General features: G+C 35.4%; 1 non-coding gene across 1 annotated transcript; it reads right to left on the bottom strand.

Annotated features, from left to right (window-relative positions):
- Positions 1-388: 388 nt before the first annotated feature.
- On the bottom strand, positions 389-495 carry LOC131181823 (small nucleolar RNA R71). Its single transcript, XR_009150300.1, has one exon. It is a non-coding gene; the product is annotated as a small nucleolar RNA R71 (small nucleolar RNA).
- Positions 496-11,940: the final 11,445 nt, after the last annotated feature.

Below are 11,940 nucleotides of genomic sequence, written 5' to 3'. Positions count from 1 at the left end.
CGTGGCTGATAATAATGATAGACCAAGACTCTTGAGAGATTACTGAGCTCCATCTGTCCAAGGATTTCAGCCCAGTGTCACTAGACCCACAGTGGAAGCCAACATCTTTGAATTAAAACTAGCATGGCTCCAAATGATTCAATAAACTCAGTTTGCAGGTTCACCAACAGAAGACCCACACTATCACCTCCAGTGCTTTCTTGCCCTATGTGACACATTCAAGATGAATGGACTGTCTGATCAAGCAATAAGACTCGGAGCATTCCCATTCTCCCTTCGGGATAGAGCAAGGAAGTGGTTACTTTCTCAACCTGCTGGAATGTTCACCATTTGGGAAAACCTCTCTCAAGCTTTTCTAGCAAGGTATTTTCCACCTGCAAAGACTACAAAACTGAGGCTTCAGCTTAACACCTTCAGACAAAAGGAAGGAGAATCACTCTATGATGCATGGGAAAGATATAAAGACCTACAGAGGGAATGTCCACACCATGGCATAGAGGATTGGCTATTAGTGCAAAATTTCTATAATGGGTTATAACCCTCTACAAGGAGCACAGTTGATTCAGCTATAGAAGGTGATCTAATGGAGAAAACAGTGGAACAAGCACTTGAACTTCTAGAAAGGGTTACATACTATAATTATGAGTGGTCAAATGAAAGAGGAAATGCAAGGAGAACTATAGGAGTCCTGAAGTAGACACCCTAAGCATGATAAATGCTCAATTTGATTAGCTCACAAAGAGACTCGAAAGAATACAAGCCAACGCAGTTGGCACAAACAGTCAACATGAGGATAGCTATGGAGGAGGATACATGAATTCAGAATACAACAATTTCAATGAACCCTCCACATAATAGATGAACTATGTGAATAATTGAGGAAACTTCAACCAGAGGTAGCCCAACAATCCATATTCAAATACTTACAACCCTAGATGGAGGAACCACCCAAATTTCTCGTGGTCCAATCAGCAGAACTATCTAATAAACAAACAACGAGGGTACAAACCACCAGCACCCCTTGGATTTCAGAATAGAGGTCAAAACTTTGCATAGCCATCACTACCTCTCCAACCTCAACAACCTGAACTAAAGATGACCATGGAAACCATGATGGAAGGATTCCTAGCAGCTCAACAACAAAATAAATTGATTAAATAGCTGACTTCCAGAATGGACTAACTTGCTACTCATAAGAAGATGTTAGAGAATCAAATCGCTCAGCAAGCAAGTTCTTCAAGTAAGGCTGCTGGCAAACTGCCTAGCCAATCAGAAATGAACCCAAGGGAGCATTGTAAGGCAGTTACAGTGAGGAGTGGGAGAACTCTAGTACAGCCGAAGGTAGAACTGACAGAGGAAACCATAGAAAAATCTAAAGGCCAAGCAGAGAAAAAGGAGGAAGAAGCTAAGAAAGATCAGGAAGAGGAAGCAAGGAAGACAAAGAAATTACCAGAGCCATATCAGCCTCCCCTAACTTTTCCTCAGAGATTTCAGAAAGCCAAATTGGAGAAGCAGTTTGGAAAGTTTTTGGAAGTTTTATAGAAACTTTATATCAACATCCCCTTCACTGAAGCACTTTCTCAGATGGCATCCTATGCCAAATTTCTTAAGGAAATTATGTCAAAGAAAAGAAAGCTAGAAGACTATGGAACAGTAGCTCTAATAGAGGAATGCAGTGCCATACTACAAAACAAACAGCCTCCAAAGTTGAAAGATCCAGGAAGCTTCTCCATACCCTGCCTCATTGGTAATAAGAAAATAGACAAGGCCCTCTGCAATCTTGGGGCAAGGTGAGTTTAATGCCTCTATCAATATGCAAAAAGTTGGAGATTGGAGAACTGAAGCCCACAATAATCTCATTGCAATTGGCTGATCCATCTGTTAAATATCCTGTGGGCATACTTGAGAACATCCCTATCAAAGTGGGTAAATTCATCATTCCAATAAACTTTGTTGTCCTTGAGATGGAATAAGATGTTCACTATCATTTTAGGAAGACCATTCTTTGCAACCATCGGAGCCATTATAGATGTCAAAAATGGGCGACTAACCCTTAAGGTAGGAAAAGAAGAAGTGGATTTCAACTTGTTCGACACAATGAAACACAAATTTGAACCTGATGAATGCTTCAAGGTTGACATAATTAACAAACAAGTTGCGAAGGAATTTCATAAGACATATCCTAAAGATCCTCTTGAAGCATGTATTATGCACAGCCACACAGTGAATGATGAAAATATAGAAATAGCAGCCTGTGCACAATAGTTAGCAACTCATCCACCCTTACCCTTATTTAAGGCTTTCGAGGTGGAGAAGTTGAAGGAGGAACAAACCAAAGGTAAGCTCCAGGAAAATGCGAAATAGGTAGAGCTTAAACCTCTCCCCTCCTCGCTAAGGTACGCATTTCTGGACTCAAATTCTAAATATCCTATTAGAATCAATGCTAGCCTGTCTAAGTTAGAAGAGGAAAAATTGTTAAGAGAACTTAGGATCCATAACAAAGCCATAGGGTATAAAATAAAAGACCTGAAGGGAATCAACCATTCAATTTGCATGCATAGGATACCCATGGAGGTAAACAGTAAACCCACTATCAAACACCAAAGAAGACTTAACCCAAACATGAAAGAAGTAGTCAAGAAAGAAATTTTAAAACTATTAGATGTAGGTATCATATACCCAATTTCTGATAGTAAATGGGTTAGTCCAGCACATGTAATTCCTAAGAAAGGTGGGACAACTGTTATCCAAAATGCAAATAATGAACTAATCCCTACTAGGGTAGTCACTGGTTGGTGAATGTGCACAGATTATAGGAAATTGAACAGTGCTACCAGAAAAGACCATTTTCCTCTCCCCTTCATCGACCAAATGTTAGAAAGGTTAGTGAAACACTCTTATTTCTGTTATCTAGATGGGTATTCGGGATTCTTTCAAATTCCTATTCACCCAGAAGACTAAGAAAAGATAATATTCACTTGTCCCTATGGAACATTTGCATATGGGAGAATGCCTTTTAGTCTGTTAATGCCCCTGCTACCTTTCAAAGATGCATGATGGCTATTTTTTCTGATTATATTGAAGATATCATGGAAGTTTTTATGGATGATTTTTCTATCTATGGAACTACTTTTGATGATTGCCTAGCTAATTTATTTAAGGTGTTGCAAAGATGTAATGAATGAAATCTAGTCCTAAATTGGGAAAAATGCCACTCATGGTAAGGGAAGGCATAATTCTGGGACATTTGATATCAGAAAGAGGAATTGAAGTTGATGAGGCAAAAATTGAGATCACTGAAAACATGCCACCACCAACATCAGTCAAGGGTGTGCGAAGCTTTTTGGGACATGCAAGATTCTATAGAAGATTCATCAAGGACTTTTCCAAAATAGCTAAGCCACTTACCAACTTGTTAAGCCAAGATATTCCCTTTGATTTTGATGAAAATTGCCTTGTCTCCTTTAACATGATCAAAGAAGCCCTGATATCAGCACCAATAATGTAGCCACCAAATTTGGAGCTACCATTCGAGGTGATGTGCGACGTGAGTGACTTTGCAGTTGGAGTAGTGCTAGGGCAAAGAAAAGATCAAAAGCTCCATGCTATTTATTATGCTAGCAAGACACTCGATGATGTGCAAATCAATTATGCCACTATAGAGAAGGAATTCCTAGTAGTGGTGTTTGCAATGGACAAGTTCAGATTTTACCTCATTGGGTCAAAAGTCATTGTATTCACTGATCGTGTTGCAATCCGGTACCTTTTGAATAAGAAGGAAGCAAAACCAAGGTTGATTTGATGGATTCTACTCTTGCAAGAATTTGACCTTAAAATCAAGGACAAAAAAGGATCCGAATATGTAGTAGCTGACCATCTTTCCAGACTAAAATTGTAGTACATAAGGGACTTCAAAGATTTGCCAATTGATGATTCATTTCCTGATGAGCAATTACTTGCATTCTCCAAGGCTTCATGGTACGCTGACTTTGTTAATTTTGTTGTATGCAGGGTACTACCTCCAAACATGACTTATCAGCAAAGAAAGAAATTCCTACATAATGTGAGATATTATATATGGGAGGAACCTCTACTGTATAAGAGATGTAATGATGGGCTGATAAGAATATGTATACTAGAGGAAGATATGGAAAGTATCATTCATCACTACCATTCATCACTATATGGAGGACACTTCGGCACCTCAAAAACCGGAGCCAAGACTTTACAAGCAGGGTTTTACTGGGCACATTTGTTTAATGATGTAAGATCCTTTGTGCTAGCTTGTGATCAATGCCAAAGAACAGGTAACAGTTAAAGAAGGAATGAAATGCCACTGCATGGTATACTTGACATAGAATTGTTTGATGTATGGGGAATAGACTTCATGGGTCCATTTCCCTCTTCCTGTGGAAACAATTATATTCTGGTTGGAGTTGATTATGTGTCAAAATGGGTAAAAGAAATTGCAACACCAACCAACAATGCTAGAGTAGTCACAAGGTTCCTTAAGAAGAACATCTTCACAAGATTTGGCACACCACGAGCAATAACCAGTGATGGAGGAAGTCACTTCTGCAACCAATAATTTGAAACACTACTGAAAAAATATGGAGTGACTCATAAGGTGGCCACACCTTATCGCCCTGAAACCAGCGGTTAAGTAGAAATATGAAAGAGGGAAGCGAAGTAGATTCTGAAGAAAACTATAAACAGATCCAGGAAGGACTGGTGCATGAAGTTAGATGATGAACTATAAGCATACCGCACTGCATATAAAACCCCAATTGGCACAACACCCTTTCAACTGGTTTATGGAAAATCATGCCATCTCCATATTGAACTTGAGCATAAAACTTACTGGCTATTTCAGATCCTAAACTTTGACCTCAAAGCTGCTAGTGAGAAAAGAATTCTACAACTGAATGAGTTGGAAGAAATATGATAGGATGCATATGAAAATGCCAAAATTTTTAAGGATAAAACCAAAAGATGGCATGACAGGCGCATAGCAAGGAAGAAATAAAAGAATGAGATCTTGTCCTCTTATTCAACTCTAGATTGAAACTCTTTCCAGGGAAGCTAAAATCAAGATGGTCCGGACCTTTCAAGGTCACCCAAGTCTTCTCACATAGAGCAGCAGAAGTGTGGAGCGAAACCTCAGGTGCATTTAAGGTTAATGGGCAGAGGCTGAAGCCTTACTTTCAGGGAGAACCCATAGAAATGGGAGTCAATTGCACCTTCAACCATCCTACCGACAGACCATACACAAGCAAAGTCCAGCTAAAGACTGTAAACAAGCGCTTTTCGAGAGGCAACCCAAAAATTATTCTGAACTTTTCTTTTTTCTCCTTTTTCATATTGATTTTTGTTTCGTACTCATTAGCATTTCATTTTGTAGGATTTTTTGGAAAGCGGAGTAGAGAACACGAGAGGAAAGGAATCACCAAGTAAAAACCACAAAAGGAAAAATTGGACAAAACCAAGGAAGTAGCTCTATTGCTAAACTTTACATCCATTTCATGTGTTGTGATGATAAAAATTTTTCATTTGACAAAAATTTGGAAAATCAAAAAATTATACAGGTCATGTACTGGCTTTACATAAGTTTATATCATTGAATTCAAAAACTTTTCACCTAGGGTCACATGTATCATGTAAGATTTATTTTTATCTATTTGATTTCAATGATAAACAACATATTAAAACTCTTTTGATATGTTTTGGGATCTACATTTTCCATTTAAGATTTTAGAATTAATCTGATTGATTTTAAGAACCCTATATTAGATCAAGAACAAGTGTACTAACCTCTTTATGCACTGCAGTGTGTTTGTCACCTTTAGGATGTGTCTTTAGGACACCGGATGTTGTCCCTATAGCTTGTACACACCAAGATCACCTATGGTAGTTTTTGAACAGCTTCTAAAGCTTTTTCTATGAATTAGAAAAACAAGTTTTGCCTTTTGAGAGATTACAAATGTAAACAGGACATTAGAAATAATTTCTAGTATTTTTAATTCAAGAGATTGTTTGCTAATCTCTTTGAATTCATGAGAGATGAAGAAGAAGAGGGGAGAGGGAAGCCAAGGGTGGTGGCACAAAGAGAGAATAACAGCCCACACATTTTACTCTTTTATAACAACACTTATACAGCTAGGTCATCACTTAAAACCCTTGCCACATGTCACCCTCTAATAGGTTCTAGGTTTAATTGAGCCAATCACATTGTGCCAAGTGTCAAACTAATATTTAATCTTAATTTTAATAATCTTACATGATTAAAAGACATTTGGCAAGCTTATGTGTAGTGCCATGTGTCACCATCTCATGGTGCCACATGTCACCCTGTGAAATGACCAAAATACCCCTATGTCTTAATTTTGAGTTCTCAACCCAAAATAACTATTTCTCTTATTCTAATCAATATATATCAAATATAAATTAAATAATTAATCTCTATTAATTAATTTCTCATTAATTAAATTCATATTTAAACACTTTAAATATAAATTTAACTCATACTATACATCCAATAACCTAGATTTGGATTCAAGCCATGCTAGGGACTTTGCAATCTAATTTGTTTTCTTCAATGTATCAATTGAAAAAAAAGCTGTTTTGACATCCATCTACGAAATCTCATAATTATAGTATGCAGCTATTGCTAATAGAATCATAAATGATTTAAACATGGCAACAGGCGAGAAAGTCTCCTCATAGTCGATTCCTTGACTTTGGCGAAACCCTTTCGCTACTAGCCTTGCCTTATAGGTATCTACCTTTCCATATGAACCAATTTTCTTCTTGAAAACCCATTTGTTCCCTATAGGTACGATACCTTGAGGTGGGTCAACAAGATCCCAAACTTTATTCTTATACATGGAATCAATTTCAGATTTCATAGCATCAATCCATTTTAAAGAGTCTATATCTGATATAACTTCTTCATAGGTAAGTGGATCATCTCTATGATCTACTTCTTCATGAGTAGACAACTCTTATTCTTCTTCATGAAGGAAACCATATCTCACTAGTGGGTGAGATACCCTGGTTGTTCTACGAGGAACAGTTGTAGATGTTTTATCAATAGGTGTAGGTTGAATAGATGGATCTATATCCATCTGATCTGTTGGTTGGTCATAATTCTCCAATTTTAACTCTATTTGCCTTCCTTTGCCTCCTTCTTGAACAAACTATTGTTCAAGAAATGTGGCATCTCTATTTATTATAACCTTTTGTGATGTAGGCAAATAAAAATAGTATCTAAAACTATCTTTTGGATATCTAACAAATCGACCCTTTTCTGATTTGGTTTCCAATTTATCAGTGTTCATTTTTTTTATATAAGATGGACAACCCCAAATCTTAACATGTTTAAGACTTGGTTTTCTTCCATGCCATATCTCATAAGGTATTGAAGATACCGATTTTGATGGAATCCTATTCAGAATATACAAAGCTGATTCTAATGCAAATCCCTAAAAGAAGATTGGCATATCAGTATAGCTGATCATACTATGTACCATATCCAATAGGGTACGATTTCTCCTTTCAGATACACCATTCAGCTGTGGTGTTCCAGGAGGAGTCAGCTGAGAAATAATGCCATGCTCTCTTAAGTATTCATCAAATTCAGCACTCAAGTATTCACCTCCACGATCTGATCGAAGAGCTTTAATACTTTTTCCTGTTTGATTTTCTACTTAAGATTTAAATTCTTTGAACTTTTCAAAGGACTCATGTTTATATTTCATCAAATACAAATACCCAAATCTTGATTTATCATTAGTAAAGGTAATAAAGTAATGAAAACCGCCTCTAACCATTTTCTTAAATGGATACATACATCACTATGTATTAGTTCCAAAATATTTTCAGCTTTTAGTCCTTGTCCAACAAAGGGTGATCTAGTCATTTTATCCTGAAGGCAATATTCACAAGTTGGAGTAGGCTCAGAGCCCAATGAGGATAAAATCCCCATTTTCTCCAATTTTGAAATCCTATCTTCTGCAACATGACCTAATCTTAAGTGCCAAATATATTTTGAACTTGAGTTGATTTTCATCATGGCATTGCATTCTTTTAGATTGTTATACTCTAGGCAGTGGAAACACTTTCCAGCTAGCAATGGAAACACTTTCCTTTGGCTTTGCCAGCTTTGATCATTGTTTTTCTATTTGGCTATCTTCTTGGAAGATCTTGGAACTTGAGGTTTCTTTTTTTTTTTTAATTGCCCTTTTTCTTATTAGACTTTCCAGCAGAAAAATATGCAATTAAAGCTACCTCTTTTCCTTTATTGCCCAGTATATTTTTTGGGCAATAACCAGCATGTTGTGTAGACTAGCCAAGATGCATTCCTATTTAGTCATAAGGAAATTTACCACAAAATTCACAAAAGACTCAGGAAGGGGCTGAAGGATCAAATCCATTTGCAGTTGGAAATCCATGTTAAAGTTAAGATGTTCCAGCTGCTTAATCTGCCAAATCATCTTGTGGACATGATCCCTAACATTCTGTCCCTCAGACATCCTCATGCAGAACAGCTGCCTAGATATTTCATACCTAGCATTCATGCTGTGCTCATCATACAACTCTTGTAGGTGAAGGAGGATCTCACTCACACTCTACATGTTCTCATGCTGCTTCTGTAACTTATTACTCATAGAAGCAAGCATGTAACACTTGGCTCTCATACCATGCTCCTTCCACTTGTCCAAAGTTTCATATTCCTCTTGAGTAGCCTCTGGATGTAAGGGACCAAGTATATTTCAGTCTAGAACATATCTTATATGTTCAAGGTTCAGGACAAGTTTTAAATTTCTTAGCCAATCAGATAGATTAGGTCCTGTCAACCTATTACAATCAAGTATGCTTGCAAGGATATTGGATGGTGGTGGCTGTGATGTGCTCATTATTATCAAAAAATAAACTGCAGAAAATAACCAGATTAATTAGTAAATATATCATATATTTAACCAAAATGATTATGGTCTTTTAATCAAATTGGTCCTCCCACTAACTTAGCGAATTCTACACTTCCAAAGTAGAAAACGGAAATCCTAGTTTGATAGATTTCTAGTGGGTGATTGAATTTTTATAATCCTATTGATCATTCTCAGGTACATCTATTATTGGAATTACAATAAACTATAATGAGCAACTCCTTGCCCATCACATTGCATGTGAGGTTCAATCCTTTACCAAGCCCCTAATGCTCAAAATCTCAGGTACATCCAATATTGACTTATCTTGCATTAGTAAGTTGATCCCATTGAGCCAGTAATTATGAAAATAATTTTAATGCCCTCAGGTACATCCAATATTAGCCACCAAACCATTTACATATTTACAACATCTCATGCTTAACAATTATTCTTAAGGAAATCTCTTAAATTAATTGCATCATATGCAACTATTTAAAATTTCTTAAAATAATTGGCCTAATGGAGGGCCCATGTTATAATTATTTTAATTATAGCATATCCAACTTAATCATTTATTTGGAAGATTTTGTGGTCAACCTAATTACTATTAAGGTCTCACTTTGCACATTATCCAATTAGCATGCATATATCATATACTTGCATACATTCCCATGCATCTCATGCATTTATGAACAATAAATAAATATGGTATGATCATGGATTTTTCTAAGGGATTCAATTTTGAGCCACCAAGAATTGAATCAGGGCATTCCTAGGTGCATTTCATTCATTCATATGACAATAGTTGCTGAATGAGTAATCAACACTCGATATTGAATTCCTCCCACTGGTCCCACCAATGCTCTTGACCTCCTTGTTCTTCTTGCAATCCATTTACATAGTAATCCTTGGCATACCAAGACGAATTTACAATAACTAAATAAATGAAATTTCAACCCAAAAATTATTACAACCTTAATAATACATGCCCAAAAATAAATTAAAATAAATTAATTTAAATTACAACCCAAAGAAACATAAAAGAAATAAATCCAATCACATTGATCTTTTATAGTCCATGATCATCCATCATGCATATCACTATTTAACAACTAAATAAAACACACATACTTAAATTAAATTGAACATCTCATGTTCAACTTAAAAATCCATATTTGAATATGATTCAAACAAATTTAAAAATTCAGATTTGAATCACATTCAAACAAATTTAAAAATTCAGATTTGAATCACATTCAAGCAAATTCAAAAAAATTCAGATTTGAATCACATCCAAACAACTTTTAAAATTCAGATTTGAATCACATTCAAACAACTTTAAAAATTCAGATTTGAATCTCATTCAAACAACTTTTAAAATTTAGATTTGAATCACATTCAAACAACTTTAAAAATTTAGATTTGAATCACATTCAAATAATTTTTAAAATTCAGATTTGAATCAAAATTTAATTGTGTGATTTAAAACTCTAATTAAAAAATTTAATTAGAAATAAAATGGACATAATTATGAGCATTAGATAATACAACAATTGGACAAATATTGCTAAAAACCATGCCCATCATAAGGGATGAACAAACTTTGCGCGCACAATGGTGTTCATCACCAAGCTGCCACCTTTCTTTGCAACCAGCAATGGATCTATCATCTCATGATTATACCACACAATTAAATCATATAATCAACAATCTAAATGGCAAATATAGTGGCTCTGATACCAATTTAAGAAGCTGAAGCATGAAAAACATAAGTTTATATCATTGAATTCAAAAATTTTTCACCTAGGGTTACATGCATCATCCAAGATTTATTTTTATCTATTTGATTTCAATGATAAACAGCATATTAAATCTCTTTTAATATGTTTTTGGATCTACATTTTCCATTTAACATTTTAGTATTAATCAGATTAATTTTAAGAACCCTAGATTAGATCAAGAACAAGTGCACTAACCTCTTGATGCACTGCAGTGTGTTTGTTACCTTTGGGATGCGTCTTTAGGACACCAAATGTTGTCCCTCTAGCTTGTCCACACCAAGATCACCTATGGAAGCCCTTGAAAAGCTTCTAAAGCTTTTTCTATGAACTAGAAAATCAAGTTTTGCCTTTTGAGAGATTAGAGATATAAACAGAACACTAGAAATAATTTCTAGTATTTTTAATTCAAGAGATTATTTGTTAATCTCTTTGAATTCATGAGAGATGAAGAAGAAGAGGGGAGAGGGAAGCCAAGGGTGGCGGCACAAAGAGAGAATAGCAGCCCACACATTTTACTCTTTCAGAACAGCATTATATAGCTAGGTCATCACTTAAAACCCTTGCCACATGTCACCTTCTGATTGGTTCTAGGTTTAATTGACCCAATCACATTGTGCCAAGCGTCAAACCTATATTTAACCTTAATTTTAACCATTTTACATAATTAAAAGACATTTGGCAAGCTTATATATAGTGCCATGTGTCACCATCTCATGGTGCCACATGTCACCATCTCATGGTGCCACATGTCACCCTATGAAATGACCAAAATACCCTTGTATCTTAATTTTGAGTTCTCAACTCAAAATAACTATTTCACTTCTTCTAATTAATTTATATCAAAGATAAATTAATTAATTAATCTCTATTAATTAATTTCTCATTAATTAAATTCATATTTAAACACTTTAAACATAAATTTAACTTATACTATACATCCAATAACCTAGATTTGGTTTCAAGCCACGCTAGGGACTTTGCAATCTAATTGCAAACCAAGCCTATTTAATTAATCAATTAAACTCTTTAATTAATTAATTAAATCATATTTAATTTGGTGATTACTTGTGTATGTGTGTGACTTATTAGGCTCATCACTAATTAGCAATGAGACATGATATCAACTCTTAATATCATTAGAACTCTTTCTTACCATAAATGATTTCTCTAAATCAGTTTATACACCTCATAGACCATGGTTAACACCTAGCATAGCATTCTATGGCCACCCA

The sequence above is a fragment of the Hevea brasiliensis genome, chromosome 7 (assembly GCF_030052815.1).
Source record: "Hevea brasiliensis isolate MT/VB/25A 57/8 chromosome 7, ASM3005281v1, whole genome shotgun sequence".
In the NCBI taxonomy this organism is placed as follows: Eukaryota; Viridiplantae; Streptophyta; class Magnoliopsida; order Malpighiales; family Euphorbiaceae; genus Hevea; species Hevea brasiliensis.
Note: the sequence above shows the minus strand (reverse complement) of the source record. Positions and strands in the feature narration are given on the sequence as shown.